General features: G+C 42.1%; 1 protein-coding gene across 3 annotated transcripts in view; it reads left to right on the top strand.

The window, feature by feature from the left end:
- GLCE (glucuronic acid epimerase) overlaps positions 1–27238 on the top strand; it is a 65045-nt gene that overhangs the window by 21985 nt on the left and 15822 nt on the right. The window contains exons 1-2 of one of the 3 annotated variants that reach the window (XM_060755392.2): positions 10668–10748; positions 10943–11027. The gene's annotated coding sequence lies outside the window, so the exon portion shown is untranslated. The other 2 variants (XM_060755390.2, XM_060755391.2) reach the window with 2 other exon arrangements.

Raw genomic sequence — 27238 nt, 5'->3', positions numbered from 1 at the left:
ATTTGGACACAATACACATATCAGGGCAATGAGTGACCATCACTCATAAAAACACTGAAAAACACAGCAGAAGAGACTTAAAAAGCCAAAAAGCAAAAAGACGCTACTGCGCATGCTCAAAACGGCTCCTCCTGGCAAACAAAACACACAATAGCATATCCACACTCTCTTCCGGACTACAACTCCCAGTAACCCCTAGACCTGGCCCTTTAGGAGAGGAGGATTCCAAATGCACTGTTTCCAAGCTGCAAGCTTTCTTCTCCTTGGAGTTCTTTGAGAGCATCCCAATCCTTGCATATTTCCAATTTCCTATTCCTGGATTGCAAATCCCAGCAATCCAGATAGATAGATTAGATAGAAATAGATAGGCAGTTAGATAGATTGATCAAAAGGAATGCTGGGAGTTGCAGTCCAAGAATAGGTAGATAAGGAAGAAAAGGGAGAAAGAGGAAGGGGAAGGAAGGGAAGAAGAAGGGAAGGAAGGAAGGAGAGAAAGAAAGGACGAGACAGAGGGAGGGAAGATTGGCCACAGCAGCACGTGGCGGGTATAGATAGTAATATTATAATGTAATACAATATAATAAAACTAATAATAATACAATATAATAATTATATATTTCTACTATATTACTACTTATATTATAGTACAGTGGTATAATATAATGTGGGAATGTATGGTACTAATATTGTGCTATACTAATAATATAATATATTGCATTTACATATAACTTGCTCTGAGTCCCCTTTGGGGTGAGAAGGGCGGCATATAAATGTCATAAACAAACTAATAAAATATTCAGTTCTTGTGGGTTTTTTCGGGCTATATGGCCATGTTCTAGAGGCATTTCTCCTGACGTTTCGCCTGCATCTATGGCAAGCTTCCTCAGAGGGTGAGGTCTGCTGGAGCTGGGAAAAAAAGGGGTTTATATATCTGTGGAATGACCAGGGTGAGACAAAAGGCTTTTGTAAGTTGGGCTAGGTGTGAATCTTTTCAACTGACCACCTTAATTAGCATACAATGGGCTGACTGTGCCTGGAGCAAACTCTTCTTGAAAGGTGATTAGATGTCCCTGCCTGTTTTTCTCTCTGCTGTTTTAATTTTAGAATTTTTTAATACTGGTAGCCAGACTTTGTTCATTTTCATGGTTTCTTCCTTTCTGTTGAACAAAGTCTGGCTACCAGTATTAAAATGAACAAAGTCTGGCTATCAGTATTAAAAAATTCTAAAATTAAAACAGCAGAGAGAAAAACAGGCAGGGACATCTAATCACCTTTCAAGAAGAGTTTGCTCCAGGCACAGTCAGCCCATTGTATGCTAATTAAGGTGGTCAGTTGAAAAGATTCACACCTAGCCCAACTTACAAAAGCCTTTTGTCTCACCCTGGTCATTCCACAGATATATAAACCCCTTTTTTTCCCAGCTCCAGCAGACCTCACCCTCTGAGGAAGCTTGCCATAGATGCAGGCGAAACGTCAGGAGAAATGCCTCTAGAACATGGCCATATAGCCCGAAAAAACCCCACAAGAACTGAGTGATTCCGGCCATGAAAGCCTTCGACAATACATTAATAAAATATTGTTTATTGTTGATAAAAAATGTAACTTGGGCTGGGATGCTCATGACCGCTGATGGAATTCCTCCCCGCTTTCCCTTCTCCTGCCTTGGATTCCCCATTATTAAGTTGGCCATGCAATGGAGCCTATCTGAGTCATAAACGCCAAAATCTTTTCGAGATCAAGGAAAGAGGAGCCTTTTTTTCTGATGCGGGAGCCATCTTTGCCGGGTGCCTTTCCAAGCAATTACCAACTCTGCTGCTCCTTTGATATGTATTTCTCGTCTCGCCCCCACACAGTATAAAAGCCGCCTCCGTTTGGAAGAGTTAATTGGATCCTGTCCGCACAGAGGCTGCGTTTGAAGTTGGGCTTGAAAGGGACACGTCATCATCCTCATCGTCATCGCAGCTGAGGTTGGGAACATGGCATAGAAAAGGGATGGGAAAGAATCAAAACCTTGGTTTCAAAGCCGGTGGGGAGCCTTCCGACTTTGCCTGTGACAAGGAGGCCTACATCTGTAGCTGCGGGGTTTATAATTATCGGGGCCGTTGCAGCTCCCACTAATAATTATTGGCAGGGCCTGGCAGGTTATTCCTATGTTTGGGGATCAAATGGTAGTCGTGATCTTTCCACTCCCCCATTTACAGATCTGCTGCAATTGAATCCAAAAAAACCGCTGGAGACTAAACCAACTATATGAGAGCTGGAGCTTCACATTGTGAATGTCATCTTCCCCTCTTCTGCAAAGTTGGAGTCAAATGAGTACACGAATGAGCTTTATTTATTTTTCAGAATTTGGGATGTAAAATCAGGAGGGAAAAGAAAAAGAAAGGCTACCCTCATTTCATCTCCTTAGAAGTCAAAGCACTTGGCAACTTCAGCGTCGTTCCAGTTAACTCTCCTTTGTCCAAAATGCTCCAAAAACATCTTTATGAGAGGTTGAGACAGTGACGCCTTCTCTAAGTTGAGTCATCTTGGGCTGGATCCATACTGCCATGTAATCTAGTTTCAGAATTCGGATTAACTGCACTGAACTGTAATATAGGATTGGGTACTAATAACAACAACAGTAGTGTGTCATATTGTTTATTGTTATTAATTATGCAACTCTATTAAGTTGATCGTGGAGGCCGTGACAGACTTTGTATTTCTAGGTGCAAAGATTACTGCAGATGCAGACTGTAGCCAGGAAATCAGAAGACGCTTACTTCTTGGGAGGAGAGCAATGTCCAGTCTCGATAAAATAGTGAAGAGTAGAGACATCAGACTGGCAACAAAGATCCGCCTAGTCAAAGCCATGGTATTCCCTGTAGTAACCTACGGATGTGAGAGCTGGACCTTAGGGAAGGCTGAGCGAAGGAAGATCGATGCTTTTGAGCTGTGGTGTTGGAGGAAAGTGCTGAGAGTGCCTTGGACTGCGAGAAGATCCAACCAGTCCATCCTCCAGGAAATAAAGCCCGACTGCTCACTGGAGGGAAAGATACTAGAGACAAAGTTGAAGTACTTTGGCCACATCATGAGGAGACAGGAAAGCCTAGAGAAGACAATGATGCTGAGGAAAGTGGAAGGCAAAAGGAAGAGGGGCCGACCAAGGGCAAGATGGATGGATGGCATCCTTGAAGTGACTGGACTGACCTTGAGGGAGCTGGGGGTGGTAACGGCCGACAGGGAGCTCTGGCGTGGGCTGGTCCATGAGGTCACGAAGAGTCGGAGATGACTGAACGAATGAACAATTAAGTTGATAACTGCTTTTATACTGTAATTATTGAATTTTGTTGTCTCTTGTTGTGAACCGCTGTGAGTTGCCTTTGGGCTGAGAACAGCGGTATATAAGCAAGGTAAATATTTAAAATTTAAATAAGTACCACCTACCAGCAGTAAAGAATTGGTGGGATCATAAACTTGCAAAGGTAGTGGAAAATGAATGTGCAAAAATACTGTGGGACTTTCGAATCCAGACTGACAAAGTTTTGGAACACAATACACCAGACATCACGATTGTGGAAAAGGAAAATGTTTAGATTATTGATGTTGCCATACCAGGTGAGAGTCGCATTGAGGAAAAACAACAGGAAAAACTCAGCCGCTATCAAGACCTCAAAATCGAACTGCAAAGGCTCTGGCATAAACCAGTAGAGTTGGTCCCAGTGGTCATCGGCCACTTCCAAAAGGTGCCGTGCCAAAAGATCTCAGCCAGCATTTGGAAACTATAAACATTGACAAAATCACGATCTGTCAACTGCAAAAGACCACCTTACTTGGATCTGCGCGCATCGTTCGAAAATACACCACACAGTCCTAGATGCTTGGGAAGTGTTTGACGTGTAATTTTGTGATACGAAATCCAGCATATAGATCTCATTCACTGTGACATACTGTGCTTTTGTGTCAGTAAAATAATAATAATAATAATAATAATAATAGCAGCAGTAGTAGTAATAATAATAGTAATTTTATTTCTTACCTGCCTCTAATGGCTTGAGGTGGGTTACAGAATAATTAAAACACATAAACATTTTAAAAATGCCACAAATACTCTTATGAAAATGTGTTTCTATAAAAGGTACATATTAAAACATATTTCTATAAAATACATATTAAAATACACATATATAATCCAATTCCAATGCAGTTCATCTGTGTTCTGAAACTGGATTTCATGATGATGATGATGATGATGATGATGATGATGATTTTTACTTAATATACAACAGGATTAGTACACAGCAAACAAGATCACTATGCTGCCTGTTGTATTGGATCACATGTTGGACACTTCCCAGTGTCTAGGACTGTGTGATGTATTGGCGAATAATGTGTGCAGATCTGAGCAGGGTGGCCTTTTGCAACTGACAGGTGGTAATTTTGTCAGCGCCGATTGTGTTTAAGTGCAGGCCAAGGTCTTTAGGCACTGCACCTAGTGTGCCGATCATCACTGGGACCACCTTTACTGGTTTGTGCCAGAGTCTTTGCAGTTCGATTTTTAAATCCTCATATCGTGTCAGCTTTTCCAGTTGTTTCTCTTCAATCCTGCTGTCACCTGGGATTGCAACATCGACGATCCATAGTTTGTTTTTTAACACGATCGTAAGGTCAGGTGTCTTGTGCTACAAAACTCTGTCAGTCTGAATTTGGAAGTCCCAGAGTAGTTTGCCATGTTCATTTTCTGCAATTTTTTCCAGCTTGTGATCCCACCAGTTCTTTGTCGCAGGCAGATGGTATTTGTGGCACAAGTTCCAATGAATCATCTGAGCAACGGTGTTATGCCTCTGCTTGTAGTCTGTCTGCGCGATCTTCTTGCAGCAGCTGAGGATGTCATCTATTGTTTCATCTGCTTCCTTGAGGAGTCTACACTTGGGATCTGTTGTTGACTTTTCAGTTTTGGCTTGGATGGCATTGGTTCTAATGGCTTGTTCTTGGGCTGTCAGAATCAGGCCCTCCTTTGTCTCCTTTTTCAGAGTTCCATTTGTGAGCCACATCCATGTTTTTTCTTTGTCAATTTGGCTCTCAGTTTTTCCCAGGCACTGCCAAGGAGAGCCTTCTTTGGCCAGTTTTCTCTTCTGCTCTGCATTGTCTTTTTACGGTATCCTCTCTTTGTTTTTTGCACTTTAAGCAATTTTCTACTATTGACTTCCCTCAATGTTGGTTCTTGACTGCCTTTCACATAATCTGCCAGTGCATGTTTCTCTTCAACCGTTGGTTTCCTTTGCAGAAGCCCTCTCTCTGTCTCCTGATTTTCTGAGCAGGTCAAGTCTGCCGACATCACTGCATGGGTGTCATGAGGACTGGGTTGTTTTTGTTGTTGTTGTTGTTTTATTTATACCAATCTTTTTCTCTTCACAAGGAAACTCAAAGCATTTCAATACAATTCAACATAGATAGTGGCAGCCGCAGCTTCATTTTCTGCGAGGGGGACATTCAGCCGCATATTTTGCTCTAGTTTTCCAATGAATATCTCATTATCCATTCAACCTAGTTTGTGGTAGTCACAAAAACAAAGTAGAACAGCTACTTTCCAAGCAAGCGCCGGCATTGTCAGTAGATACCTCCAAGATCATGTGGCCAGCATGACTGCATGGAACGCTGTTACCTTCCCGCAGAAGTGGTACCTATTGATCTACTCACATTTGCTTGTTTTCGAACTGCTAGGTTGGCAGGAGCTGGGACTAACAGCAGGAGCTCACCCTGCTCCTCTGATTCAAACTACTGACCTTTCAATCAGGAAAATTCAGCACGTCAGCAGTTTAAATCACTGCACCAGCAGGGGTCAGCTATCTATATAGCTGTATAGATATCGTTATATAGTTAGATAATAGATGATATTATAGGCATGGAAATATATAGCAGCTGATGTCTATTGCTTTTCTCTCCAACTTCTTGGGACTTGGATATTTGTTTGTATTTTGGTTCTGGCACCGTTTCTTTGAATCCTAAGCAGTGCTGGGGGGCAAGAGGGACTCGTATTTATGTTTTGACGCTTGTAACTTCCTTTTTTAAGAGCCGTGGAAATAAAACTTGACAACTTAACAGTGCATGATGCTCTAATAAAGCTGCCTATATGGCTGCATTTAATCCTTTCAAGAGAAGCAGGAAAAACGCTGAAGTTATCAGCATTCAGGAGGCAGGTCTCTGGCTTAAAATGTATGCAAAGCTTTGGCAAGGCTGGAGGGGGGAACGTTCCTGACAGCGCTGTCACATCTTTCTCAGAGGAAGATCTGAATTATTAAAGCTGCCTTTGTTTATTAAATCGAGCCTCTTGCAGGCGGATTACGCGGGGGAAACAGCCAATGGACCTTCCATTTAGGAGGGTTTGTGTAGTTAGTCGTTACGAGCATTTAAGCAAAATAAAGCATAATCATTGCAAAGCCATTCCACTGGAAACAGCAGTTTTTCACTTTCTGCAAAAAGTAGGGAGAACGAATTCTGCCAGTTCTTGTAGAGTTGAACAGTAGACCCATTGAAAGCAAGAAAAACAAACAGAAGGACTTGAAGGCAGATATTTTTAATGGAATCCAGTCTTGTTGAGTCTGGCGATGTCCAGGTTAGGGATTTTGTAAGGATGAGCAGTAGAAATAGTCATTGTTTGGTTTTGGATGTTATGAATTGGTTGTATTAGAAAATGCTTTGTGGGGAGCAGAAATTCCAGGGCAGATGTAATGCTTTCATGTCTGTTTATTAGGAGCTAACTGGCACTCTGCTTTCAGTTCAGGCAACGTGGCTTTCAAGTACAGCTAGGCCTTGGTTCACTACTTCTTCTTTCAAGTCTTGGTTTTAGATTTAAATATTCTGGGAGTTCTCCATATTTTGTATTCTTGTTTACGTTTTGCAAATGGACTTAAGCTGCCTTTGTATTTTGGGACTATCTTTGGACTGTATTGCTTTTGGATTTGTAAGAAACAATTGATTGCTGACTTGTTGGATTCTACACCTTATTTCATTATTCCTGCTTTTTTAACTATATATCTTTTCTGTGTATTTGCAATAAACCATTTGCTTCTACACTAGACATTTGTGTGATGTTATGGTCAGAGGTGACTGACTACAGTAGTTTTAAATATATGTGCTTTTTAAATGTTTTATTGTAATGTGTATTTTGATATTTTACCGATTGTATGTGTTTTTATGGTTGAAAACCGGGCTGGGTTCCTCTTATGAGGTGAGAAGCTCGGTATATAAAACTTTGAAATAAATAAATAAATTCAGGCCTGGGGTGCAACATTTAACTTCAATTTCTTCCACTTTATATCCAACCAGTTGTTTACTCCTGCTTGTTTTTAACCATACCAAGTGAATATCCCAACATTTTATCTCTCCAAACCTGTACACAAAGCCTTTCCCATATATAGATAGACAGATAAAATGGTTTCCCATGCCTTATCCTTCAACTAAGTTGGTTAACTGGTCCATTGCTAGTAATTCTCACATCTTCACTGCCCAACTTTCTGGAGCTGCTGTTTCTAACTTTTTCTGCTGTTGGGCATTCAAAAGAAATGAACCTCAATACAGAAGAATGAATGCAGAAATTTGGGATGCAACAGAACAGTAAAATCAAATATAAACAAAGGCAGGAGTTGAATCCTGAATTCAGTTGTTGCATGACATGAGAAACTCTATGTTGGCAGAACGTCAATCTCCTATCTAGCTGCGGCTCAATAGTCTGTCCACCTGGAGTTGCATCTTCCTCCCTTACATCTTCCTCCCCTGAGCTCATTTCTGCCTCTGACCTTGCATCTCTAGGGAACTGCCTTTCTGGAATGTGGTTTCCCTCGGACAGAGAGCTCTCCTTAATTCATTTATTTATTTATTTATTCATTCATTCATTTATTTACAGTATTTATATTCCGCCCTTCTCACCCCACAGGGGACTCAGGGTGTATTACAATGTACATATACATGGCAAACATTCAGTGCCATAGACACACAACATATCTAGACAGACACAGAGGCAATTGAACTTTCCATGAGGGTATTCTGGCCACCAGGGGAGCTGTTGCTTCACAATCCATTTGTGACACTGATGAAGTACTTCCTCATACTTTGAAGGCTTGCTCGAGATTTTTATGGCATTGTCAATTAGTTAAATTAGCCTCCCCACGTAGGCGGTACCTAAATTTCCTACTTCACAGATGCAACTGTCTTTCGGGCTGGATTGGTTGGACACTCATTCCGACCCGGGTTGGCTTCGAACTCACGACCTGTTGGTCAGTAGTGATCTTAATGCAGCTGACTCTGAGCCAGCTGCGTAACAGTCTCATTCTCAGGCCTTAAAATCTCATGATTCTCTTGCTGGTCTTCAGGCCCAGAATCCCCAATGTCATATTCAGGCTGCCTAACAGGCCCAGAATCCCCAGTGAGATCAGGTACAGGTACAGTCAAAGGCTGGACTACAATACCTGTATAAAAAGCTAGATATCACCAAGGTAGAGCAGCAGGGCAGAGCCATGCTGATGTTGCATCGCCTGCAAAAGTACTAAACAGAATGAAAATACTGTTTATTCTCGAGTATAAGCCTAGTTTTTTCAGTCCTTTTTTTAGGCTGAAAAAGTATCCCCCGGCTTTTACTTGGGTCAAGGTTATTTATTGTTTTACTTTGTTACATTTATTACATTTATTATTGTATTATTGTTGTTATTATTGTACTCTATTATTGTTATTGTTAGATTTATTATTTTACTCATCATTATTATTATTTTACTCTATTTATTATTGTTGGAAGGATATGTACGCATATGTACATTGAAGATGGTTAGAATTATGGTTTAATCAGAGTTGGACAGTTTTATCTTGAATTACAGTTTTATGTAAATATTCAAAAACATTTAACTTACTGGTGCCTAAATTAATATAATTTTATTGGTATCTATTATTTTTTTTAAAAAAATTAATTATTACATTTGGCCCAGCCATAGGTTTTTAAACGCATTGTGTTATCGTTAATGTTTATTGCTTATTTTTTGCTTATGACCGCATCTCCGTTTATGAACCCACGCGTTCTCTTTGCTCATCTGGAGAAGCCCTGCTCGCAATCCCACCTGCGTCGCAAGCGCGTTTGGTGGGGGCGAGGGACAGGGCCTTTTCTGTGGTAGCCCCCCCCCCCCGACTTTGGAACACCCTCCCCAAAGACATCAGACAAGCCCCTACGTTGGCAGTCTTTAGGAAGAGTTTGAAGACCTGGCTGTTCCGATGTGCCTTTCCAGAATAGGAACTCCAGTAATATGTCCCAGAAGCACTTTATCAGAGTTTTAAGATGGTCTGCACATTGCACTTATCCTAAAATCCTACATCCACCTGTCACACCCAGCACTTTTTAATCTGTACCCATTACATTCTGCCCGGCCCTAGTTTTATTGTGTCATGGTGTATTGTTTTTATTGTTTACTGCTATTGTTTTATTGTTTGATTTGCTTTAAGTTATGTGTTTTTGTTATGCTGTTGTTTTATTGAGGCCTTGGCCTGTGTAAGCCGCATCGAGTCCTTCGGGAGATGCTAGCGGGGTACAAATAAAGTTAATAATAATAATAATAATAATAATAATGAGTTTATTTATTGTTTTGTATTACTGTTGCTATTGTTTATTGTTGTATTGTGGGCTCGGCCTCATGTAAGCCGCACCGAGTCCCTTGGGGAGATGGTAGGTAAAGGTAAAGGTAGTCCCCTGACATTAAGTCCAGTCATGTCTGACTCTGGGGTGTGGTGCTCATCTCCATTTCTAAGCCGAAGAGCCAGTGTTGTCCGTAGACACCTCCAAGGTCATGTGGCCAGCATGACTGCATGGAGCGCCGTTACCTTCCCGCTAGAGCGGTACCTATTGATCTACTCACATTTGCATGTTTTCAAACTGCTAGGTTGGCAGAAGCTAGGGCTGACAGCGGAAGCTCACGCCGCTCCCTGGAATCGAACCTGCGACCTTTCGATCAACAAGCTCAGCAGCTCAGTGCTTTAACCCACTGCGCCACCGGGGGCCCCAAAAGATGGTAGCGGGGTACAAATAAATTATTATTATTATTATTATTATTATTATTATTATTTTGAAATTTACTAGAACCTGCTGCATTTCCCACCCTCGGCTTATACTTGAGTCAATACATTTTCCCAGCTTTTTTGTAGTAAAATTAGGTGCCTCGGCTTATATTCGGGTCGGCTTATACTCGAGTATATATGGTAAATGCCTTTTGACAGTAGTGTGTATAGTGTGTTTTTGGTGCTCAAATATATGCAGTCCTGATGGGTCTGCTGCCTTGTGAGCTAGGTCTTTGAGCAATAGGCACATGATGGAACGTCTTAGCTTCTCCTTTTAGGATGGAACAGTTCCGTCTGCATTATGTGATGTGTGTTTCCTTTTCTCAACACGGAACTGGAAAGTTTGGGGCTGTTTCTCTCTCTCGGCTCCGAAGCCGAAGAGCAGAGATTCATCTGTTTTGCTATCGCATTTGGCTGCCGGAGAATCCTCTAAACCCCCTGTGGGTTTTCTTTTTTTCTATTTCTCGTTCTGACGCAAACTCTGGAGCGGAGGAGCTCTGTCATGGTTTATTTAAAACCCGAATCCCTTTAAATAACGAGGAGGGATTTCGGTCCTCCTCCTCCTTTTTCTCCTTCTCCTTCTGAAATGCGTAATGAGCCACACTTTTCCTCCTCCTCCTCCTCCTCCTTCCCAGGCACCCCTGGGCAGCTGTTGGGATTAAACCTTCAATTAGGTAGGATTGTGTCAAGCCAAGTGGATTAGGCTCCCTTTGCGGCCACTGAACGAGGCAGCCACCTCAAGGAGGAGGTGACAGGCAGGCTTTGATCCTCCGGAGCGCCTCCTCAGAGAGGTCCTCGCCGCCCGTCTTTCAGCCAAACACTTTATTTCAAGGGGGGTCTTAACCGCCTTCGTTTTGTAATCCTCCAGGTTGGGGGTCCCGGACTCGTTTCTTTCTGGAAAAAGCTCGGATTCGGAGATGCATTAGCATTTAGAGGCTTCCTCTTGACTTAAGGTAAGGTTGGCTTAATCGAATCGGATTCTTCATTCTGAACCCCTCCTCCTCCTCCTCCTCTTCTGTTGCAACCAGCCCCATGGGATGTGTAATGCTATGAAATGCACTTTGGCCTCCAAGCGATTAATGCTCTGTTCTGTTGTAACGACTTCATAGCATCCTTGGTGTTTAGTGTCCGTGAAAGACGTTGTGTTGAAAACTAAACCAGAGGGATGGAGACAGTGTATGTGCCAGGACTAAAATTGTGAAATTCTACCTTTGGGATGGCTTAGCCTAGGCGTTGGCAAACTTTGGCCTTCCAGGTGTTTTGGACTTCAACTCCCACAATTCCTAACAGCCGGTAGGCTGTTAGGAATTGTGGGAGTTGAAGTCCAAAACACCTGGAAGGCCAAAGTTTGCCAATGCCTGGTTTAGCTTCAGCAGAGATTGAGTATCATTATTATATTGACATATATTCCTGGGTTAGAAATACTCATTGTGGCTGGATTGCAACTCCCATCATCCTCTATCACCCCCCCCCCCCCCAAAAAAAACGTACCAGTATTTTAAGTTGGATCATGTAGTGTGTGTATGCCAAGTTTGGTCTATACCCATCATGGATGGGATTCACATGGCTCTCCAGATACGACTGGAGTACAACTCCCATCATCCTCTGACAGCCCCACCCCACCCCACTTAACCCCACCAGTATTTTAAATTGGCTCATGAAATGTATGTATGCCAAATTTGGTCTAGCCTTATCAAGCCACATAGAAGCCTTTGTGAATCTATCCATCTGTCTGTCTATCTATCTATCTATCAATCTATCTATATCAGTGGTTCTCAACCTGTGGGTCCCCAGGTGTTTTGGCCTACAACTCACAGAAATCCCAGCCAGGTTACCAGCTGTTAGGATTTCTGGGAGTTGAAGGCCAAAACATCTGGGGCCCCACAGATTGAGAACCACTGATCTATATATTCACTTTTACTGCAGACTAGCTTAGGTACCCACTGATGCCTGGGTTTGGTATTTTGTAGTGCTGTTTAGTAGAAACAGTCCTTGTTTACTGGGTTGTTGTAAGTTTTTCAGGCTATATGGCCATGTTGCAGAAGCATTCTCCCCTGACGTTTTAATTTTTATGTAGGGTCCCATTGGAAATACATATGGCTCTCTGGATGTGGGATATACATGGGTCTTTGGTTGGAGTACTGCTCCCGTCATCCTCCCTCAATCTCCCATGAAACCGTGCCAGTTTTTTAAGTTGGTCTTGATAGGCTAGTGTGCCAAGCTTGGTCCAGGTCCATTATCAGTGGGAGTCACTCTGGTTTGGGTGAACTACAACTCCCCTCATTTTCTGTCATTTCTCCAAACTTCACCAGTATTGAAAGTTGGTCATGATGGGTCTGTATGCCAAGTTTGGTCCAGGTTTATCGTCAGTGGGAGTCACAGAGCTCCCTGGATTGGGTGGACTACAATTCCCATCATTCTCTGCAATTTGCCCAAATCTAACCAGTATTTAAAGTTGGTCATGATGGACCTGTGTGCCAAGTTTGGTCCAGATCCATTGTTTGTGAGAGTCACATAGCTCTTTGGATGTGGGATCCCTCCTGGAAAAAATACATCCATATATACATATGCACATACATATTAACTTTAGATAGATAGATAGATAGATAGATAGATAGATAGATAGGTGCACAGATAGATGTAGCTATAATTATTCATATCCCACTTTTTCTCACTAAAAAGAGACCCAAAGAGTCCTGTGTATAGGAGGTTCATTTTGTTTACAACGTAGTTGGAAGAAGATCGCAAATCTTATTTTAAGGGTTGTCATAGCTTCTTGCATCTCCCAGAACAGTGGTTCCCAACCTTTTTTTTAACCATAGATCACTTGACCAGGGACCACTTCGACCAGGTACCAACATTAATACCAAAAGGGTTAGGTAAAAGTAAAGGTAAAGGTTTTCCCCTGACATGAAGTCCAGTTATGTCCGACTCTAGGGTGTGGTGCTCATCTCCATTTCTAAGCCGAAGAGCCGGCGTTGTCCGTAGACACCTCCAAGGTCATGTGGCTGGAATGACTGCATGGAGCGTCATTACCTTCCCGCTGGAGTGGTACCTATTCATCTACTCACATTTGCATGTTTTCGAACTGCTAGGTTGGCAGAAGCTGGGGCTGACAGCGGAAGCTCACAGTGCTCCCCGGATTTGAACCTGCGACATTTTGGTCAACAAGCTCAGTAGCTCAGTGCTTTAACCCACTGCGCCACCGGGGACTCCTATGCCAAAACCCAAAAGGGTTACGAATCAGTTTTTGGTCAACTTTAAATTCAATTTGGTTCTTTGGGGTGCTGGTTCAAAAAATTGCCTTGGATAGACCACATCAACTCTAGTTTCTGATATAGTAGTTGCCATCATGCTCACAGAAAACCATATTTAATCAGCCTCGGCACTATAAGAGGGTTTTGCGAGACCAGCCACTCTAGTTCTAACAGTGTAATAACACTGAGACCATGGACCATATTGTAGTTCTTGTGGACCATTGGTGGCCTTTGGACCACAGACTGGGAACCACTGTCCTAAAATCTCAAAAAGCAGTAGTTACAAATATTCCATAATACGGCAGCTGCTTAATATATACAAATACAACAACAACAATTTTTACTGATTAACCAGTTGGCCTTATCAAAACAGACAGTGCAAACACAACATACATCTAGTCCAGTTAAAATATGCAGGTGTTTGTTAGCTTGAAACCAATGTAGCTTACCTGTAGATATATACATCAACTATCCTCGTCTCCCCTACAATGCATCCCAATCTGATCTATGTACTCCGATCTCCTTTTAGCAACTTTACACAAATAAGGGGGAACTTCTGTTGTCAGAATGGGGTTGTAACTGGCCGCTGCTCAATATATGTTTTTTCCTTTCTTGTGTTTTGGAAAACAAGCTTTTCTGAGCAACCGGTAAGTCTTTGATTACGTGACCTTCGTGCAGCGCTCATCATTCCCAGGCTAAATTACGCACTTGCGAATCGCCCGCTTTCTCTCAAAAAGTTTGGAGGTCAATTTTGTAAGGCTGCCACATTCAAAATAACTGTCACATTCTTTGAAACGTGGAGGTTCTTCAAACAGGAAAAAGGTTTGACAGTAAGACTTTCTGGGGAATTAATCTGCTTTGGCAGAGTCGGAACCACGGGGCTTAATTTGAGATCATTGCTCAGCGCCGCATGGAAGAAGGAAGAAACACTTCAAAACAGAGCCTGAGAAGGCTGATTTGGATGACAACATTGGGCTTTAGAGTCCAAAATTTAGACAGTCATTCCTCTTCTTTCTGTGCATTGCTTCACAGTTCAGCCGGAGTAGGAAGTAGGTTGCAACAAACCTACAAAACGGGGAAATTGGCCACCCAAAAAAGTATTTTCTTCCTTGAACTGAATTTTTCGCAATCTCCTCATTTCTAATGTTGCAGAGAGTCTGTATTGAAATAATAATAATAATAATAATAATAATAATACTTGATTTATACCCCGCCACCATCTCCCCAAGGGGACTCGGAGTGTCTTACAAAACCTCTCTCTCTTCTGTTTGCTATTCCACTTTGCCGGCTGCTTTTCTTTGATATTTATAAATAATTGACAGACATTTCAGGTTACTGGAACCCTAGAAATCTATAGAAAAATGTCATTTTGCGGCCAGAATGGCCAATGGCTCTGAACAGAAGGATTATATATCAGTTTCATTCGGAGAGGGCTAAATATCTGTGCAATGCATCCTGTTGTCTTTGCATCCAATTTTTGTTGTATTTCAATGATCTGGAGGCTCGCTTTGCACATCAGGCTTGCGGTAGTTCCCAAATCTTGAGTCTTGTTTATCTAAATGTGTGGATTTTTGCTTTATGTTTGAAATCTGCTCTCTGTAAATGCTTCTGCTTGTGGAACCTTCTTTCCGGTGTTATTTTGGGTGGAAATGCTCACCCATTACGAGCGTTTTAGATGAAATTAAACTGCAGGAAGGCAATCTCCGGGAATTTAATATTACAGCATTATACATATTTAGAACCAGGTGAGATTGGATCTGTGGGAGGAAAAGGAAGCATATTTTGGTAGACTTCTCTCTTTGGGGCGGGGGGGGGGAGTCTTGATAGATGTACTGAACGTTGCTAAGAAGTGGATGCTGGGAGTTATTTTGCCGTCAGAAGGCCCTGATTGCCTTAAGAGTTCTATGGAGGATTTCTTCGTGACTGATGACTGCAAAAAAAAGCCCGCGTTTTGTGCAAAATGTTTTCACCTTCATGAATTATTCATCTCTCCTTTGCCCAAACAGCTATTTTGCAGTCTTTAATATATTTTAAATGACATTGATTTAGTTAATATGGGTTAGCAGAAAGCAGGGGGCTGTTGGAAATATACATTGCCCGGCAGGCAGCGGAGGTGAGGAATGGCTTCTTGGCTTAGAAAGAAAAAAAAGGGGAAATATGGTACATGAAAGGGATCCCGGATTGATGTCATGGTGGCCACACTGGATTGAGTTATGGTGATCATACTGGATTGGGTTATGGCAACCATACTGGATTGAGTAATGGTGGCCATACTGGATTGAAGTTATGGCGGCCATACTGGTTGAGGTTATGGCGGCCATACTGGATTGAGATTATGATGGTCATACTGGGTTGAGGTTATGGCGATACTCACCTCTGGATTGAGGTTATTGCGGCCAAACTGGATTGAGGTTATGGCGACCATACTGGATTGATGTTATGGCAGCCATATTAGATCACTGTCATGGTGGCCATACTGAATTGAGATCATAGTGTCTATACTGGAGTGAGGTCATGGCGGCCATAGTGGATCAAGGACAAGACAGCCATACTGTATTGAGGTTATGGTGGCCATATTGGATTGAAGTCATGGTGGCCATACTGGATCAAGGTCATGTTGACCACACTGGATTGAGTTATGGTAGCCATGCTGGATAGATGCTATGGCGGCCATATTGGATCACTGTAATGGCAGCCATACTGGATTGAGGTTATGGAGACCATACTGGATTGAGGTTGTTGCGGTCAAACTGGATTGAGGTTGGGTCACTAAGTGCTTTGGCCGCAATGGATAGCCAGTGGATTAGAAGTCAGAATTTACCCTTCGGCTCTATTGGAATAATATATTAGAGTTTCAAATCAAAATGCTTGAGAATGGAGTGACAAAAATGGTAGTGGAATTGTTTGATCCCATGTTGAATCTTGAGATTCCAGTTTCAGATGTTCCATTCTGAAATAAATGTATTGGAAGTGTCTCTTGAAGTTGGATTTTTCCTCTTTCTCCCCCCCCCCCCCCCCCAGCAGATAAGGGAGGAACATCCTGTAGCTCTAGCCTGTAGTTATTATAGCACACTTAATGTGTTTCTCATATGTATATACAGTATTTTTTTGCATTCCATAACATTTAAAAACCTGGAAAGAATGCTGAAAAATCTGGGCGTTTACTTGCCTAGAAGAAAATGTCTTTTTCCTTTGGCCGAATGAGCTTTGATAGGTTTGGAACAGTTTATTTTCATCAGCTGAAAACGAAAAGGCTCGTTCACTAGATTGCAGCGTAAACAACAATATTTGAGAGATTACGGCATTATATCTTCTTCTGCATCAAGGACAGGAGTCCTTTAATCTCTGAAACCAAATTGATGCCGTCTTCTAGATGCACTGAGCCGAAAGCGACTTTTAACATGTTTATGTTTAAATTATTTAGTATTTTTCCTTATTTTCCCGGAGATTGTTGGATGTGTCAGCTCCTTAGAGCTGAGCACATTATGCTCCAGGTCCCATAGATGCCATGTTGAAAAGACCTAGGAAGGAAGATGGAACTTTTCAGCTTCGTTTCTTTTAATTTTTTGGTCTTAGCATTAAGTTTTGGACCTCCATCGTCTCGCATGTTGTCCTGATACGACAAAAAAAAAAAAAAAAGCACATAACATTTACTCTTGGGCTTCTGTGTTAATGAAGTGCATCAGGATTTGTACCATAGTGACAGCCATTATTTGTGCTTATAATGTAATGAATTCTTTGAGATGTGAGATGTTGTTGTTGTTATATTGTTGTTGCTGCTGCTACAGCAATTTGTATGAAACATTGAAAGGAGGGTGTTAGAATAGGTTGTATGTTAAAGAACCGTTAATTAATCTGAATGTTGGAAAGGGATGCTGGTAGATCAGCATTCAAATTTGATAGGCCGGGCTTTAGCACAGCTGGTTAATCACCAGCAGCAATACATCTTACCAATTAAAAGGTTGGCAGTTCAAAGCCCAGGTCAGGGTGAGCACCCAACCTTCAGCTCAGCTTACTGTCCACCTAATAAATAATAATAATAATAATAATAATAATAATAATAATACTTTATTTATACCCCACCACCATCTCCCCAAGGGGACTCGGGGTGGCTTACATGAGGCCAAACTCAACAACACATCAGTAAAAACAAAACAGCAAGCAAATAAAACAGTACAATTAATATAACTTACATATAAACAATAACACAGAGAATTTAAAACCTTATGGCTGGGCCAAATGTAATAAATTAATTTTTTTAAATTAACACTGGGCGTGAACAGAGGTAGGATGGATCTAAGCAGGAGGGTTTTAAAAAATGATGTAGGGAGACCAACCCAACAGGTAGTAAAGTGCTTCTGAGGACAATTGCAGAGAATTAATCAGAGCAGGGCATTGTTTCCATATTCAGGGAAGGCACAGTCGAACAGCCATGTTTTCAGGCTCCTCCTAAAGACTGCCAATGTGGGAGCTTGTCTGATATCCTTGGGAAGTGAGTTCCAGAGTCGGGGGGCCACCACAAAGAAGGCCCTCTCCCTCGTCCCCACCAATCACGCCTGCGAAGGGGGCGGGAGCGAGAGCAGGGCCTCTCCCGATGATCGAAGAGATAGCATGGGTTCATACCCAGAAATGCGGTCACGCACCTAAGCAGTTCGAAAACAGCTGTGAGCTGTGAGTAGAGAAAATAGATACCGCTTAAGCAGGGAATTTTATGGCACCATAAAAGAAATACCAGAAACTGCCTGCGATCAAAGAAAGGCGGAAGTCTATGATAAAGGCTCTTTATCATAGAGGATGGAGCAACAGCACCCCCCTGTGCCTGGAATTGAGCACAGCCTCCAAGGCGCCATCTGTTCAACTTGGGGTAACTCAGGGCAGATCTACACTGTACAATTTAATGCAGATTGATACCACTTCAGCTGCCACGGTTCAATGCTGTTGATTTGTGAGAGTTGTAGTTTGGTGCAGCACCAGCCCTCTATGGCAGAGGTGGCCCAAGACCTTGCCGAACTACAATTCCCAGGACTCCATAGCATTGAGCTGTGGATAGTCAAACTGCATTAATTCTGCAATGGAGATCCATCTTCATTGAGCAACATTGGGCATTTGTATTGCCGTTTGCTTTCTTAATGAAAGCATCTGTTTTCGCTCAAGCAAAAGGGGCATCAAACTCCACGGAAATGGAGCTCCTCCTGCTGAAGTCCAAGGCTCCCACCCATGCTCCTGATTATGTTTGAGGCGCCCCGAGATGCCACCAACACACCCTTTTAACAACTTGGCAGATGCTCAAACTCCCTTCTTTTCCTTCTTTGTGGCGGTTGGGGATTATTCCGGGAAGCAAGCCTCCAAAATCCGAAGCGCTGGCAGGCAGGTTGTTCAGCATCAGGGTGGATCTGCTTATTACTAGGCTTTCGCAACTTAATTACAAGCCTAAAAATGATGATGATGGGAATGGTAGATAGTAAACAAACGTTCTGAGAATGCCTCTAGGAGTTTCTTGCTAATAGGGCAGATGGGTGGATTCCATGTTGTGGACATGACTTACCATAGGTTTATAATTTTCTATTTTTTGTCTTGAGTAATACATGCACTTATGGGATGGGAGATAGTTTCAAAAATCAGAAGGTGGGGGAATGCACCTTATATTAGGGTAAACTGCTCTATGCTCTATGTAAAGTGATTTTATTGCACATTGGGGATCTCTCATGACTTCATCTGATTGCCTTCCAGAAGTAAAGTCTTGGGAGTGAGTTGTAAGTGACTGTAGAGACCTTTTCTGGATCTGCATGGTCTATCATAACGACAACATTGATGGAAGGTGGTCCCAACAAGGATTTGCTTGAATTGTCTTCTTCCTCTCAACTTGCATTCATGCTTTGGGAGATGGTGATGGTGCCTTCGGACAATGAGGCATTAGGTCCAGTGAAGTTGATGGCGGAGGAGCATGAATTCAGTGCTGTGGTGGCCTTTGCTTCTTCTTCCAAAGTGCTGGCGTTTGTCCGCCTGTCTTCTTCCCAAGAGATTTGCAGGATTTTTTTGAAGGCAACGCTGATGAGATTGTTGCAGAAGTTGGGAGTGATATTTGTCCTAAAGGACAAGAAAATTTCATTGTACACACCTACGAATGTGAGAGCTGGACCATAGGGAAGGCAGAGCGAAGGAAGATAGATGCTTTTGAACTGTGGTGCTGGAGGAAAGTTCTGAGAGTGCCTTGGACCGTGAGAAGATCCAACCAGTCCATACTTCAGAAAATAAAGCCTGACTGCTCATTGGAGGGAAGAATAGTAGAGGCCAAGATGAAGTACTTTGGCCACATCATGAGAAGACAGGAAAGCTTAGAGAAGACAATGATGCTGGGGAAAATGGAAGGAAAAAGGAAGAGGGGCCAACCAAAGGCAAGATGGATGGATGCCATCCTTGAAGTGACTGGATTGACCTTGAAGTAGCTGGGGGTGGGTGATGGCCGACAGGGAGCTCTGGCGTGGGCTGGTCCATGAGGTCACGAAGAGTCGGAAATGACTGAACGAATGAGCAACAAAAACTACGTTGGCAAGAGCACAACCATAATCTCCTTAACCGCACTTCCAATGTGGCCAAAAAGGTTATATTGCAACCCCCCAACAACTATCCAGAAATGAGCTTGTAGCACTGACTGCCTACCTTGGAGGAAGTCAGCAAAGCCATCAATCAACTGAAAAATAACAAAGCCAGCAGACCTGATGGGATCCCTATTGAAAATTCCACAGTATTTAACTGGGTGGGTGTCTTATCAGGAGGCTAAATGCCCAAGCCAGCCTTTCAAGCCAATCCATTCTCCCCTAATCCAGAAAAAGGCCGGCTGACTCCTCATTCCTCTAGGCCCTCCATGCAATCTTCTTTGGGAGGCGAGAAAAGGAAAGGAAAAAAGGAACCAGTCTTTACATGTAAAGATCAGGGATTTCTGCTGCACTGAGATAAGGCCCATGTTTGCTTTCAAGCCTCTGCTCGGGACTAATCTGGCTTTAAAAGGGACAGAACGCAGGGACCACCAAAGCAGGGGGTTGGCAATGCCAGCAGAAGCTGCCATTTGAAAAGAGACTCGTTCCTCTCCAACCAAAAAAAGGGGAACGTTTTACAGGAGTTTGTTCATTCCTTTTTCTCATCCTCCCAGAAGTCGTTCGGCTTGTTCTTATATCAATTAGAAAATGTATTTGTCAGAAAAACAGAACAGATGAATGAAGAAGAAACAACTATGGATTTTAAATAAATCTTGTGTTTAGTTCTGTCTTAATGTTTACATACCCTGGGTTTTAATTTACCCGTTGTATGTTGGGGTTTTTTTAGTGTTAGCCTCTTTGAGTCTCCTTTGAGAGAGAAGCAGAATATCAATGTTGTTGATGATGATGATACCAGCCAACACACATTTCGGTGTTTCAGATGGTAGCCCTGATTCTGAGTATATTTGATCTGCTGATTCCAAAAATTGCACCAGTTTTCACTTATCAGCTCGAGTTTTTGAGATACAGAACATATGGCACCTCCCAGTCATCATATACTTGCCCATAGAAAGTCATGAGAACCATATCTAAGAAACTAGATCTGATACAGTATATCCCATGTAATTTTCTGAACCCCAGGAACAACCCTACAAAACAACACACACCTTTGTTGGGCTCTGTGAGGATAATTCTGGTAATAATAACAGTAACAACAATAACAACAATATTTATTTACAACATTTATATCCTGCCCTTCTTACCCCGAAGGGGAATCAGAGCAGCTTACAAATTATATGTACATACCACATATTATATTAGCATAGCACAATATTAATATTATATATTACTATATTGTACCACTATATTGCAATATTATTACTACGTAATATTACATGTAATATAAAATATATAGTTATTATATTATTATGTATAATTACAAGTATTTCAATATTATGATCAATATTATATGTACATACAATATATTATAATTATTAGCATAGCACAATAGTATTATATATAACTATTGTACTATACCACTACAGTGCAGTATTATTAGTAACATTGCATGTAATATATAATATACAATGATACCATATTATTATTAGCATTTTATTGTGGTCCATTATAATATTATTATCAATATTATATGTATCTGCAAGAAATTATATTATTCAGTTCTTGTGGGTTTTTTCGGGCTATATGGCCATGTTCTAGAGGCATTTCTCCTGACGTTTCGCCTGCATCTATGGCAAGCATCCTCAGAGGTGAGGTCTGCTGGAAATGGGAAAAAAGGGGTTTATATATCTGTGGAATGACCAGGGTGAGACAAAGGGCTTTTGTAAGTTGGGCTGGGTGTGAATCTTTCCACTGACCACCTTGATTAGCATACAATGGGCTGACTGTGCCTGGAGCAAACTCTTCTTGAAAGGTGATTAGATGTCCCTGCCTGTTTTTCTCCCTGCTGTTTTGCTGTTGCAATTTTAGAATTTTTTAATACTGGTAGCCAGATTTTGTTCATTTTCATGGTTTCTTCCTTTCTGTTGAAATTGTCCACATGTTTGTGGATTTCAGTGGCTTCTCTGTGTAGTCTGACATGGTGGTTGTGAGAGTGGTCCAGCATGTTTGTGTTCTCAAATAAAATGCTGTGTCCAGGTTGGTTCATCAGGTGCTCTGCTATGGCTGATTTCTCTGGTTGGAGTAGTCTGCAGTGCCTTTCATATAATATATTGTTAGCACAGCACAATATTAATATTATATATTACTATATTGTTGCTGGGGGGGGGGGGGGCTTCCAACTGATGACTCAGGAGACATGGTGGAACTATGTCTTCCTGGCTCCCCTTCTTCACTCTGGCCCCAGAGCGACAGTTGGTGTTGAGGGGATGAGCTCAATAATAGGCATATTTTAAGACAATTTTAACTTATGGTGCATCTCTCTACTGTAGAATTGGCGTAGTTTAACCTTCCATAGCTCAATGCTATGAAAACAAATGGGAATTGTAATTTGACGAAGCACCAGCTCTCTCTTTGGCAGAGAAGGCCTGTAAAAACAACTCCCATGAATCCATAGCAGTCAAAGTGATGTCAAACCGCATTAATTCTACAGTGTAGATGCACCTTACGGTATCTGTGTCATTTGCAAACTAGATTCAGATCCAAGTCAAATATGGGCAAGATTAATGACTTTATATCCATTTTCATATCATTAAAATATCCAAACAGAATTAATCTCTTCTACTCTGGAAAAAAACCCACTCCGGATTTGAATGCAAATACTCAATTAATGGTTTATTTACAATTAATCTCCCTTTTAATCCTCTTCCAGCGAGTGTTGTAATGCATCTTGACTAAATGAAAACCCAGGGCAGAATCTAAACAATCACGGCTGTTTTTTTTGTATGATAAATACCTATACATATAATACTGTGCCAAAGAACAGAACGTCGATAATTAAATCTTCATAAAGAGGATTTCTATGCTGAGTAACTTTCCAGAAGAGAGTTAGTATTTAATTGCAGCTATTAGCCACCTTCCTCTTCTGCCGTGTTTGAAAGAAAATGCCTCATGGTTTTTTTTAGAAAAATTAGTACCTGGGAATATTTTTGCAATTTTCTGACTGCAGTCCAGCGAAAAGTCCTCCTGGAATGTAATTGAAAAGCGAAAACTTCAGCACATTTCTACCGAGTATGAAGCATTTGCCTACTTGCTCCTTTCTCCAGTTCCTTCCTTCCTCTTGTCTTCTTCTTCTCTCATCCCTCTCTTCCATTGTCCCTTCTTTCTTCCCTACCTTTTCCTCCCTCCTCCCCTCCTTTTGTTTCCTTTCTGCCCCTTATACATTTTCCTTTCTTCCTTTTCGCTGTCCATCATTCCCATATTTCCCTTTTCTCTTTCTTTTTCCCCATTTTCCCTTGCTTTCCCACATACACCTCTCCCTCTTTCCTTGCGTTCTCATCCCTACACTTACTTTCTTCCCTCACTCCCTTGGTTCACTCCTTCCTCCCTCCCTCCCTCCCTCCCTCCCTCCTTTCCTTTCTTTTCTTTCTTTCCTTCCTTTCCCTTCTTTCTCTTCTCTTATTTTTCTTTCCTCTCCTCCTTTCATACATTTTCCCATTCCTTTCTCTTTCTTCCCTTCTTTTTTTTCTTTCTACCCCTCCCTCCCTCCCTTCCTTTCCTTTCTTTTCTTTTCTTTCTTTCCTTCCTTTCCCTTCTTTCTCTTCTCTTATTTTTCTTTCCTCTCCTCCTTTCATACATTTTCCCATTCCTTTCTCTTTCTTCCCTTCTTTTTTTTCTTTCTACCCCTCCCTCCCTCCCTTCCTTTCCTTTCCTTTCTTTTCTTTCTTTCCTTCCTTTCCCTTCTTTCTCTTCTCTTATTTTTCTTTCCTCTCCTCCTTTCATACATTTTCCCATTCCTTTCTCTTTCTTCCCTTCTTTTGTTCCTTTCTACCCCTCCCTCCCTCCCTCCCTCCCTCCCTCCCTCCCTCCCTTTCTTTCCTTTCTCTCCTCTCCTCTCCTCTCCTCTCCTCTCCTCTCCTCTCCTCTCCTCTCCTCTCCTCTCCTCTCCTCTCCTCTCCTCTCCTCTCCTCTCCTCTCCTCTCCCCTCCCCTCCTCTCCTCTCCCCTCCCCTCCCCTCCCCTCCCCTCCCCTCCCCTCCCCTCCCCTCCCCTTCCTCTCCTCCTCTCATACGTTTTTCCATTTCCTTTCTCTTTCTTCCCTTCTTTTTTCTTTCTACACCTCTCCCTCCCTTCCCTCCCTCCCTTTCTTTCCTTTCTCTTCTCTTCTTTTTCTTTCCTTTCCTTTCCTCTCCTCCTCTCATATGTCTTCCTATTTCCTTTCTCTTCCTTCCCTTCTTTTTTCTTTCTACCCCTCTCCCTCCCTTCCTCTCTCCCTTTCTTTCCTTTCTCTCCTCTCCTCTCCTCTCCTCTCCTCTCCTCTCCTCTCCCCTCCCCTCCCCTCCCCTCCCCTTCCTCTCCTCGTCTCATACGTTTTTCCATTTCCTTTCTCTTTCTTCCCTTCTTTTTTCTTTCTACACCTCTCCCTCCCTTCCCTCCCTTCCTTTCTTTCCTTTCTCGTCTCTTCTTTTTCTTTCCTTTCCTTTCCTCTCCTCCTCTCATATGTCTTCCTATTTCCTTTCTCTTCCTTCCCTTCTTTTTTCTTTCTACCCCTCTCCCTCCCTTCCCTCCCTCCCCTTTCTCCCTTCTCCAGCTCTGAGAGGGCCTGCTCTCTTTGTGGTTCCAACCTTCCCCTCATACACAGGTCATCATTCTTCCCCAGTGACATCACAGAAGGCCACTTCACCTAGCAACAGCCAATCCAGTGACATCACATAGGGTCACTTCACCTAGCAACAGCCTTTGTGGGACAAAAAGACAAATACACACACATACATACATTGATTTTGATATATATGTATAGACTAGCTATCCCCTGCCACACATTGCTGTGGCCCAGTCAGTGTATATGTGGTTTGTGTATATATAGGTGTGTGTGTGTGTGCGTGCGTGTATATGTGATTGTGTATATGGGTGGTTTTGCGCATGCGTTGCAATGTACTTTTTGTTTTTTGTTTTGCTTTTAAAGTCTCTTTTGCTGTGTTTTTCAGTGTTTTTATGAGTGATGGTCACTCATTGGCCTGATAGGTTTATTGTGTCCAAATTTGGTGTCAATTCACCCAGTGGTTTTTGAGTTATGTTAATCCTACAAACAAACTTTACATTTTATTTATATATACTAGCCGTTCCCTGCCACGTGTTACTGTGGCCCACATGGGAGTTCTGTGTGGGAGGTTTGGCCCAATTCTATCGTTGGTGGGGTTCAGAATGCTCTGTGATTGTAGATGAACTATAAATCCCAGTAACTACAACTCCCAAATGTCAAGATTCTATTTTCCCCAAACTCCACCAGTGTTCACATTTGGGCATATTGAGTATTCTTGTTTGGTCCAGATCCATCATTGTTTGAGTCCACAGTGATCTCTGGAGGTAGGTGAACTACAACTCCAAAACCAAAGGACACTGCCCACCAAACCCTTCCAGTATTTTCTGTTGGTCATGGGAGAACTGTGTGCCAAGTTTGGTTCAATTCTATCATTGGTGGGGTTCAGAATGTTCTTTGGTTGTAGGTCAACTATAAATCCCAGCAACTACAACTCCCAAATGACAAAATCATTTTTTTTGAGTGAAGGACATACATTGAGTTGTTAGGTGTCTTGTGTCCAAATTTGGTGTCAATTCATCCAGTGGTTTTTTAGTTATGTTAATCCCACAAACAAACATTACATTTTTATTTATATAGATTTGCGCCAATCGAAAGGCTAGCATTTTATTTTTTAATATTACGAATGTACCTGCTCTGCAAAGCAAGGCCATCTTGGGACTTTCCTGAATGGGCCTTGAAGCATTTTCAAAAAAAGGGGAAATGCTTCTCCTTCCACGAAATGGCTCAGCGAAGCTGGTGGAATGAGAATCCTTTTGGCCGCCTCAAGCAGAAGGTCTGCAAGTGCGGCTGTAATTCATGCCACTTCTCTTGGCTGAACCGAAGTAATTAATAGGGCCGCTGCCTCATAATTGGCTTCCCAGATTTAATTTTTCTTCTTTTAATACTCTCCCCCCCTCCCCTCCTTGCATACTAAAGAAGGTTTTGGAAACCTTGGTGCGCTCTGTTGCCAAAGTTGGATCGTTCTATTGCATTCAGAAATAAATTGCCTTTGGAATGAATGGGTGCATTTTGGTGGCCATAAAACATTCTATTGCCTTACGTTTTAATTCCAAAAGCTCTTTGGCGTGAGAGCAAGGCCAAGGGGAGAAAGTGAACTGCTTACCAAGAACACAAAAAGAATGCTTTATATAATGATAGTTGAATGCATTGGAGTCGGAATCTGGAATCTGATCATCTTTGTGCCCAGTTTTGATTTATTGATGAGGCCTTGCAAAGCCAGGACACCTGTAAGGATTGCCTCCTGCCTTCTACCTTACCTACTTTTCCCTCCTGCTTTCTTCTCATGTTATGTCCAAAGTACACCTGTTATTGATAACAGCAAGAACAACAAATGTATACTTTAGACACACCATGAGGACAAGGAAGGAGGAGAAGGCGAACATCTCATTACAGATGCAGGGTCTTTGCAAGAACTCTTCAATAAATTAAACTTTGTAATTACCAGCAATGATAAGATCTACCAACCAAAAGGTTGCCAGTTCGAAGCCCCGAGTCGGCGTGAACTCCCGACTGTCAGCCCAGCTTACTGTTGATCTAAGGAGTTTGAAAACAGCTTGAGCTGTAAGTAGAGAAATTAGGTACCGCTAAAACAAGAGGAGGTATTTTATGACACCATAAAGAAAAAGATCAGAAAACGTCCAGTGACCAGAAAGAAGGAGGACGTCCTGATGGCTCTTTGGCATAGAGCATGGAACGACAGCACCCCCTGTGGTTGGATTCAAGCCCAACCTCCAAGGCACCAAAAAGCTGGACGTCAACACAACATACCTCCTTTCTGTTATGTTTGTCTCTGTCCTTTCTATCCAAAATGGCATTGAATGTTTGCCGTGTATGTGTACTGTGATCCGCCCTGAGTCCCCTTTGGGAGATAGGGAGCAATATAAATAAAGTGTTATTAGCATTATTATTATTACCTAATTAGTTCTATCATAAAACATGGAAAAGGTTTATTAAACTGCAAAAAGTTTTGTTCTTGCAAGAGGGGCATCCTGCTATAGTACATTTCGCTCTAGTTTTTCAATTAATATCTCATCAAGTCTCAACCAATTCAACCTATTTATTATTTATTTACAGCCTTTATATTCCACCTTTCTCATCCCAAAGGGGACTCAGGGTGGATCACAGAAAGGGGACTCAGGGTGGATCACAGAAAACATACACGGCAAACATTCAGTGTCGTTAAACAGACAGGACAGACAAGATAGAGGTATATGT

Source organism: Anolis sagrei, chromosome 9 (assembly GCF_037176765.1).
Source record: "Anolis sagrei isolate rAnoSag1 chromosome 9, rAnoSag1.mat, whole genome shotgun sequence".
Lineage (NCBI taxonomy): Eukaryota > Metazoa > Chordata > Lepidosauria > Squamata > Dactyloidae > Anolis > Anolis sagrei.
This window is presented reverse-complemented; position numbering and strand designations above follow the sequence as displayed.